The sequence below is a fragment of the Mytilus trossulus genome, chromosome 14, assembly GCF_036588685.1.
Source record: "Mytilus trossulus isolate FHL-02 chromosome 14, PNRI_Mtr1.1.1.hap1, whole genome shotgun sequence".
Classification (NCBI taxonomy): Eukaryota; Metazoa; Mollusca; class Bivalvia; order Mytilida; family Mytilidae; genus Mytilus; species Mytilus trossulus.
Genome location: NC_086386.1, coordinates 29985638 through 29993712, shown reverse-complemented (window position 1 = coordinate 29993712; position 8075 = coordinate 29985638).

Sequence of the window (8075 nt, the reverse complement as noted above, 5' to 3'; positions counted from 1 at the left end):
TATCAGTGTACGTGGTCGACCCGATAGCGGGCTACCGCGGGTAAAGGGACGTGGACGGCCGTGCTAGCGGGCTACCGCGGGTATCATCGTACGTGGTCGAACCGATAGCGAGCTACCGCGGGTAAAGGGACGTGGACGGCCGTGCTAGCGGGCCTACCGCGGGTATCATCGTACGTGGTCGACCCGATAGCGGGCTACCGCGGGTAAAGGGACGTGGACGGCCGTGCTAGCGGGCTACCCGCGGGTATCATCGTACGTGGTCGACCCGATAGCGAGCTACCGCGGGTAATGGGACGTGGACGGCCGTGCTAGCGGGCTACCGCGGGTATCATCGTACGTGGTCGACCCGATAGCGAGCTACCGCGGGTAAAGGGACGTGGACGGCCGTGCTAGCGGGCTACCGCGGGTATCATCGTACGTGGTCGACCCGATAGCGGGCTACCGCGGGTAAAGGGACGTGGACGGCCGTGCTAGCGGGCTACCGCGGGTATCATCGTACGTGGTCGACCCGATAGCGGGCTACCGCGGGTAAAGGGACGTGGACGGCGGTGCTAGCGGGCTACCGCGGGTATCATCGTACGTGGTCGACCCGATAGCGGGCTACCGCGGGTAAAGGGACGTGGACGGCCGTGCTAGCGGGCTACCGCGGGTATCATCGTACGTGGTCGACCCGATAGCGGGCTACCGCGGGTAAAGGGACGTGGACGGCCGTGCTAGCGGGCTACCGCGGGTATCATCGTACGTGGTCGACCCGATAGCGGGCTACCGCGGGTAAAGGGACGTGGACGGCCGTGCTAGCGGGCTACCGCGGGTATCATCGTACGTGGTCGACCCGATAGCGGGCTACCGCGGGTAAAGGGACGTGGACGGCCGTGCTAGCGGGCTACCGCGGGTATCATCGTACGTGGTCGACCCGATAGCGAGCTACCGCGGGTAAAGGGACGTGGACGGCCGTGCTAGCGGGCTACCGCGGGTATCATCGTACGTGGTCGACCCGATAGCGGGCTACCGCAGGTAAAGGGACGTCGACGGCCTCGGTAGCGAGCTACCGCGGGTAAGAAGGGACGTGGTCGACCCGATAGCGGGCTACCGCAGGTAAAGGTACGTCGACGGGCTCGGTAGCGAGCTACCGCGGATAAGAAGGGACGTGGTCGACCCGATAGCGGGCTACCGCAGGTAAAGGTACGTCGACGGCCTCGGTAGCCAGCTACCGCGGGTAAGAAGGGACCGTGGTCGACCCGATAGCGGGCTATCGCAGGTAAAGGAACGTCGACGGCCTCGGTAGCCAGCTACCGCGGATAAGAAGGGACGTGGTCGACCCGATAGCGGGCTATCGCAGGTAAAGGAACGTCGACGGCCTCGGTAGCCAGCTACCGCGGGTAAGAAGGGACGTGGTCGACCCGATAGCGGGCTACCGCAGGCAAAGGGACGTCGACGGCCTCGGTAGCCAGCTACCGCGGGTAAGAAGGGACGTGGTCGACCCGATAGCGGGCTACCGCAGGTAAAGGTACGTCGACGGGCTCGGTAGCCAGCTACCGCGGGTAAGAAGGGACGTGGTCGACCCGATAGCGGGCCATCGCAGGCAAAGGAACGTCGACGGCCTCGGTAGCCAGCTACCGCGGGTAAGAAGGGACGTGGTCGACCCGATAGCGGGCTATCGCAGGTAAAGGAACGTCGACGGCCTCGGTAGCCAGCTACCGCGGGTAAGAAGGGACGTGGTCGACCCGATAGCGGGCCATCGCAGGCAAAGGAACGTCGACGGCCTCGGTAGCCAGCTACCGCGGGTAAGGAGGGGACGTGGTCGACCCGATAGCGGGCCATCGCAGGCAAAGGAACGTCGACGGCCTCGGTAGCCAGCTACCGCGGGTAAGGAGGGGACGTGGTCGACCTGATAGCGGGCTATCGCAGGTAAGGGAACGTCGACGGCCTCGGTAGCCAGCTACCGTGGGTAAGAAGGGACGTGGTCGACCTGACAGCGGCTAGCGCGGGTATAAGTGTACGTGGACGGCCTGATAGCGGGCTACCACGGGCTTATGCGGGTCTTCACGTCCCTACGTAGACTTTAACCCGCGGTAGCCCGCAAAAGGCCGACCACGTACCTTTACCTGCGGTAGAGACCCGTGATCGCCCGCTACCAGACAGGCCGACCACGTACCTACACGTATCGAGGAATAATGCCAGCCTGGGTCCTGACACGGCCTAAGTAACAGGCTTTAGGGTTAGGGTTAGGGTTAGGGTTAGGGTTAGGGTTAGGGTTAGGGTTAGGGTTAGGGTTAGGGTTAGGGTTAGGGTTAGGGTTAGGGTTAGGGTTAGGGTTAGGGTTAGGGTTAATTTAGGGTTAGGGTTAGGGTTAGGGTTAGGGTTAATTTAGGGTTAGGGTTAATTTAGGGTTAGGGTTAGGGTTAGGGTTAGGGTTAGGGTTAGGGTTAGGGTTAGGGTTAATTTAGGGTTAGGGTTAGGGTTAGGGTTAGGGTTAATTTAGGGTTAGGGTTAATTTAGGGTTAGGGTTAGGGTTAGGGTTAGGGTTAGGGTTAGGGTTAGGGTTAGGGTTAGGGTTAGGGTTAGGGTTAGGGTTAGGGTTAGGGTTAGGGTTAGGGTTAGGGTTAATTTAGGGTTAGGGTTAGGGTTAGGGTTAGGGTTAGGGTTAATTTAGGGTTAGGGTTAATTTAGGGTTAGGGTTAGGGTTAGGTTAGGGTTAGGGTTAGGGTTAGGGTTAGGGTTAGGGTTAGGGTTAGGGTTAGGGTTAGGGTAGGGGTAGGGGTAGGGTTAGGGTTAGGGTTAGGGTTAGGGTTAGGGTTAGGGTTAGGGTTAGGGTTAGGGTTAGGGTTAGGGTTAGGGTTAGGGTTAATTTAGGGTTAGGGTTAGGGTTAGGGACGGCATCGTCAAGAGGCGGCTTAGGGTTAGGGTGTACGATGCCTGCCTGCCTTCGTTCGTTACGTTACGTTACATGAAATGTGATCGTTCATCGAGAGACCTGCTGTACTATTCTTACGTGCGGCTTCCCGATGAAAAATTGTCAACCTGTAACACTTTTTGACTAGGCTATGGCTTTGGCGGCCGCCGATGGTCGAGAGACCCGCGGTAACCTGTCCGCGTCTCACGTGCGACATCCCGATGAAAATTTCACCCACGTAAAAAATATTTACCGAGGGTATTGTTTGCCGGCCTGGATGGTCGAGAGACCCGCGGTAGCTCGCCTGCGTCTAACGTGCGGCTTCCCGATGAAAATTTCACCCTTCTAAATTTTTTTTACCGAGGGTATAGTTTGACGGCCTCGATGGTCGAGAGACCCACGGTAGCCTGCCTGCGTCTATCGTGCGGCTTCCCGATGAAAATTTCACCCTTGTAAATTTTTTTTACCGAGGGTATAGTTTGAAGGCCTCGATGGTCGAGAGACCCGCGGTAGCCTGTCCGCATCTAACGTGCGGCTTACCGATGAAAATTTCACCCTCGTAAAAAAATTTTACCGAGGGTATAGTTTGACGGCCTCGATGGTCGAGAGACCCGCGGTAGCCTGCCTGCGTCTAACGTGCGGCTGCCCGATGAAAATTTCACCCTCGTAAAATTTTTTTACCGAGGGTATAGTTTGAAGGCCTCGATGGTCGAGAGACCCGCGGTAGCATGTCCGCATCTAACGTGCGGCTTACCGATGAAAATTTCACCCTCGTAAAATTTTTTTACCGAGGGTATAGTTTGACGGCCTCGATGGTCGAGAGACCCGCGGTAGCCTGCCTGCGTCTAACGTGCGGCTGCCCGATGAAATTTCACCCTCGTAAAATTTTTTTACCGAGGGTATAGTTTGAAGCTCGATGGTCGAGAGACCCGCGGTAGCCTGTCCGCGTCTAACGTGCGGCTGACCGATGAAATTTCACCCTCGTAAAATTTTTTTACCGAGGGTATAGTTTGACGGCCTCGATGGTCGAGAGACCCGCGGTAGCCTGCCTGCGTCTAACGTGCGGCTGCCCGATGAAAATTTCACCCTCGTAAAAATTTTTTACGAGGGTATAGTTTGAAGGCCTCGATGGTCGAGAGACCCGCGGTAGCGCTGTCCGCGTCTAACGTGCGACACCACGATGAAAATTTCACCCTCGTAAAATTTTTTTACCGAGGGTATAGTTTGAAGGCCTCGATGGTCGAGAGACCCGCGGTAGCCTGTCCGCGTCTAACGTGCGACACCACGATGAAAATTTCACCCTCGTAAAATTTTTTTACCGAGGGTATAGTTTGAAGGCCTCGATGGTCGAGAGACCCGCGGTAGCCTGTCCGCGTCTAACGTGCGACACCACGATGAAAATTTCACCCTCGTAAAATTTTTTTACCGAGGGTATAGTTTGCCGGCCTGGATGATCGAGAGACCCGCGGTAGCCTGTCCGCGTCTAACGTGCGACACCGCGATGAAAATTTCACCCTCGTAAAATTTTTTTACCGAGGGTATAGTTTGCCGGCCTGGATGATCGAGAGACCCGCGGTAGCCTGTCCGCGTCCAACGTGCGACACCACGATGAGAATTTCACCCTCGTAAATTTTTTTTACCGAGGGTATAGTTTGCCGGCCTGGATGAATCGAGAGACCCGCGGTAGCCTGTCCGCGTCTAACGTGCGACACCACGATGAGAATTTCACCCTCGTAAAATTTTTTTACCGAGGTATAGTTTGAAGGCCTCGATGGTCGAGAGACCCGCGGTAGCCTGTCCGCGTCTAACGTGCGGCTTCCCGATGAAAATTTCAGCCTTGTAAAATTTTTTTACCGAGGGTATAGTTAGACGGCCTCGATGGTCGAGAGACCCGCGGTAGCCTGCCTGCGTCTAACGTGCGGCTTCCGATGAACATTTCAGCCTTGTAAATTTTTTTTACCGAGGGTATAGTTAGACGGCCTCGATGGTCGAGAGACCCGCGGTAGCCTGCCTGCGTCTAACGTGCGGCTTCCCGATGAAAATTTCAGCCTTGTGAAATTTTTTTTTACCGAGGGTACAGTTAGACGGCTTCGATGGTCGAGAGACCCGCGGTAGCCTGCCTCGTCTAACGTGCGGCTTCCCGATGAAAATTTCAGCCTCGTAAAATTTTTTTACCGAGGGTATAGTTAGACGGCCTCGATGGTCGAGAGACCCGCGGTAGCCTGTCCGCATCTAACGTGCGGCTTCCCGATGAAGATTTCAGCCTTGTAAATTTTTTTTACCGAGGGTATAGTTAGACGGCCTCGATGGTCGAGAGACCCGCGGTAGCCTGCCTGCGTCTAACGTGCGGCCTTCCCGATGAAAATTTCACCCTTGTAAAAATTTTTTTTTTACCGAGGGTATAGTTTGAAGGCCTCGATGGTCGAGAGACCCGCGGTAGTCTGCCTGCGTCTAACGTGCGCCTTCCCGATGAACATTTCACCCTTGTGAAATTTTTTTTTTACCGAGGGTATAGTTTGAAGGCCTCGATGGTCGAGAGACCCGCGGTAGCCTGCCTCGTCTAACGTGCGGCTTCCCGATGAACATTTCAGCCTTGTGAATTTTTTTTACCGAGGGTATAGTTAGACGGCCTCGATGGTCGAGAGACCCGCGGTAGCCTGCCTGCGTCTATCGTGCGGCTTCCCGATGAAAATTTCAGCCTGTAAATTTTTTTTACCGAGGGTGTAGTCAGACGGCCTTCGATGGTCGAGAGACCCGCAGTAGCTTGCCTGCGTCTACCGTACGGCTTCCCGATGAACATTTCAGCCTTGTAATTTTTTTTTACCGAGGGTATAGTCAGACGGCCTTCGATGGTCGAGAGACCCCGCGGTAGCTTGCCTGCGTCTAACGTACGGCTTCCCGATGAACATTTCAGCCTTGTAAAATTTTTTTACCGAGGGTGTAGTCAGACGGCCTTCGATGGTCGAGAGACCCGCAGTAGCTTGCCTGCGTCTACCGTACGGCTTCCCGATGAACATTTCAGCCTTGTAATTTTTTTTACCGAGGGTATAGTCAGACGGCCTCGATGGTCGAGAGACCCGCGGTAGCCTGTCCGCGTCTAACGTGCGGCTTCCCGATGAACATTTCACCCTCGTAAAATTTTTTTTACCGAGGGTATACTTTGCCGGCCTGGACGATCGAGAGACCCGCGGTAGCCTGTCCGCGTCTAACGTGCGACACCACGATGAAAATTTCACCCTCGTAAAAAATTTTTACCGAGGGTATAGTTTGCCGGCCTGGATGATCGAGAGACCCGCGGTAGCCTGTCCGCGTCTAACGTGCGACACCACGATGAAAATTTCACCCTCGTAAAAAATTTTTACCGAGGGTATAGTTTGCCGGCCTGGATGATCGAGAGACCGCGGTAGCCTGTCCGCGTCTAACGTGCGACACCACGATGAAAATTTCACCCTCGTAAAAAATTTTTACCGAGGGTATAGTTTGCCGGCCTGGATGATCGAGAGACCCGCGGTAGCCTGTCCGCGTCTAACGTGCGACACCACGATGAAAATTTCACCCTCGTAAAATTTTTTTACCGAGGGTATAGTTTGCCGGCCTGGATGATCGAGAGACCCGCGGTAGCCTGTCCGCGTCTAACGTGCGACACCACGATGAAAATTCACCCTCGTAAAATTTTTTACCGAGGGTATAGTTTGCCGGCCTGGATGATCGAGAGACCCGCGGTAGCCTGTCCGCGCTAACGTGCGACACCACGATGAAATTTCACCCTCGTAAAAATTTTTTACCGAGGTATAGTTTGCCGGCCTGGATGATCGAGAGACCCGCGGTAGCCTGTCCGCGTCTAACGTGCGACACCACGATGAAAATTTCACCCTCGTAAAAAATTTTACCGAGGGTATAGTTTGCCGGCCTGGATGATCGAGAGACCCGCGGTAGCCTGTCCGCGTCTAACGTGCGACACACGATGAAAATTTCACCCTCGTCAAAAATTTTTACCGAGGGTATAGTTTTGCCGGCCTGGATGATCGAGAGACCCGCGGTAGCCTGTCCGCGTCTAACGTGCGACACCACGATGAAAATTTCACCCTCGTGAAAATTTTTACCGAGGGTATAGTTTGCCGGCCTGGATGATCGAGAGACCCGCGGTAGCCTGTCCGCGTCTAACGTGCGACACCACGATGAAAATTTCACCCTGGTAAATTTTTTTTACCGAGGGTATAGTTTGCCGGCCTCGATGGTCGAGAGACCCGCGGTAGCCTGCCTGCGTCTAACGTGCGGCTTCCGATGAAAATTTCACCCTTGTAAAAAAAAAATTTACCGAGGGTATAGTTAGACGGCCTTCGATGGTCGAGAGACCCGCGGTAGCCTGTCCGCATCTAACGTGCGGCTTCCCGATGAAAATTTCACCCACGTAAATTTTTTTTTTACCGAGGGTATAGTTAGACGGCCTCGATGGTCGAGAGACCCGCGGTAGCTTGCCTGCGTCTAACGTGCGGCTTCCCGATGAAAATTTCACCCTTGTAAAAAACATTTACCGAGGGTATAGTTAGACGGCCTCGATGGTCGAGAGACCCGCGGTAGCCTGTCCGCATCTAACGTGCGGCTTCCCGATGGAAATGTCACCCTCGTAAATTTTTTTTACCGAGGTATAGTTAGACGGCCTCGATGATCGAGAGACCCGCGGTAGCTTGCCTGCGTCTAACGTGCGGCTTCCCGATGAAAATTTCACCCTTGTAAATTTATTTTACCGAGGGTATAGTTAGACGGCCTCGATGGTCGAGAGACCCGCGGTAGCTTGCCTGCGTCTAACGTGCGGCTTCCCGATGAAAATTTCACCCTTGTAAAAAAAATTTACCGAGGGTATAGTTAGACGGCCTCGATGGTCGAGAGACCCGCGGTAGCCTGTCCGCATCTAACGTGCGGCTTCCCGATGAAATGTCACCCTCGTAAAATTTTTTTACCGAGGGTATAGTTAGACGGCCTCGATGATCGAGAGACCCGCGGTAGCCTGTCCGCGTCTAACGTGCGACACCACGATGAAAATTTCACCCTCGTAAAAATTTTTTTACCGAGGGTATAGTTTGCCGGCCTTGATGATCGAGAGACCCGCGGTAGCCTGTCTGCATCCAACGTGCGACACCACGATGAAACGTTTCACCCCCGTAAAAACTTTTTACCGAGG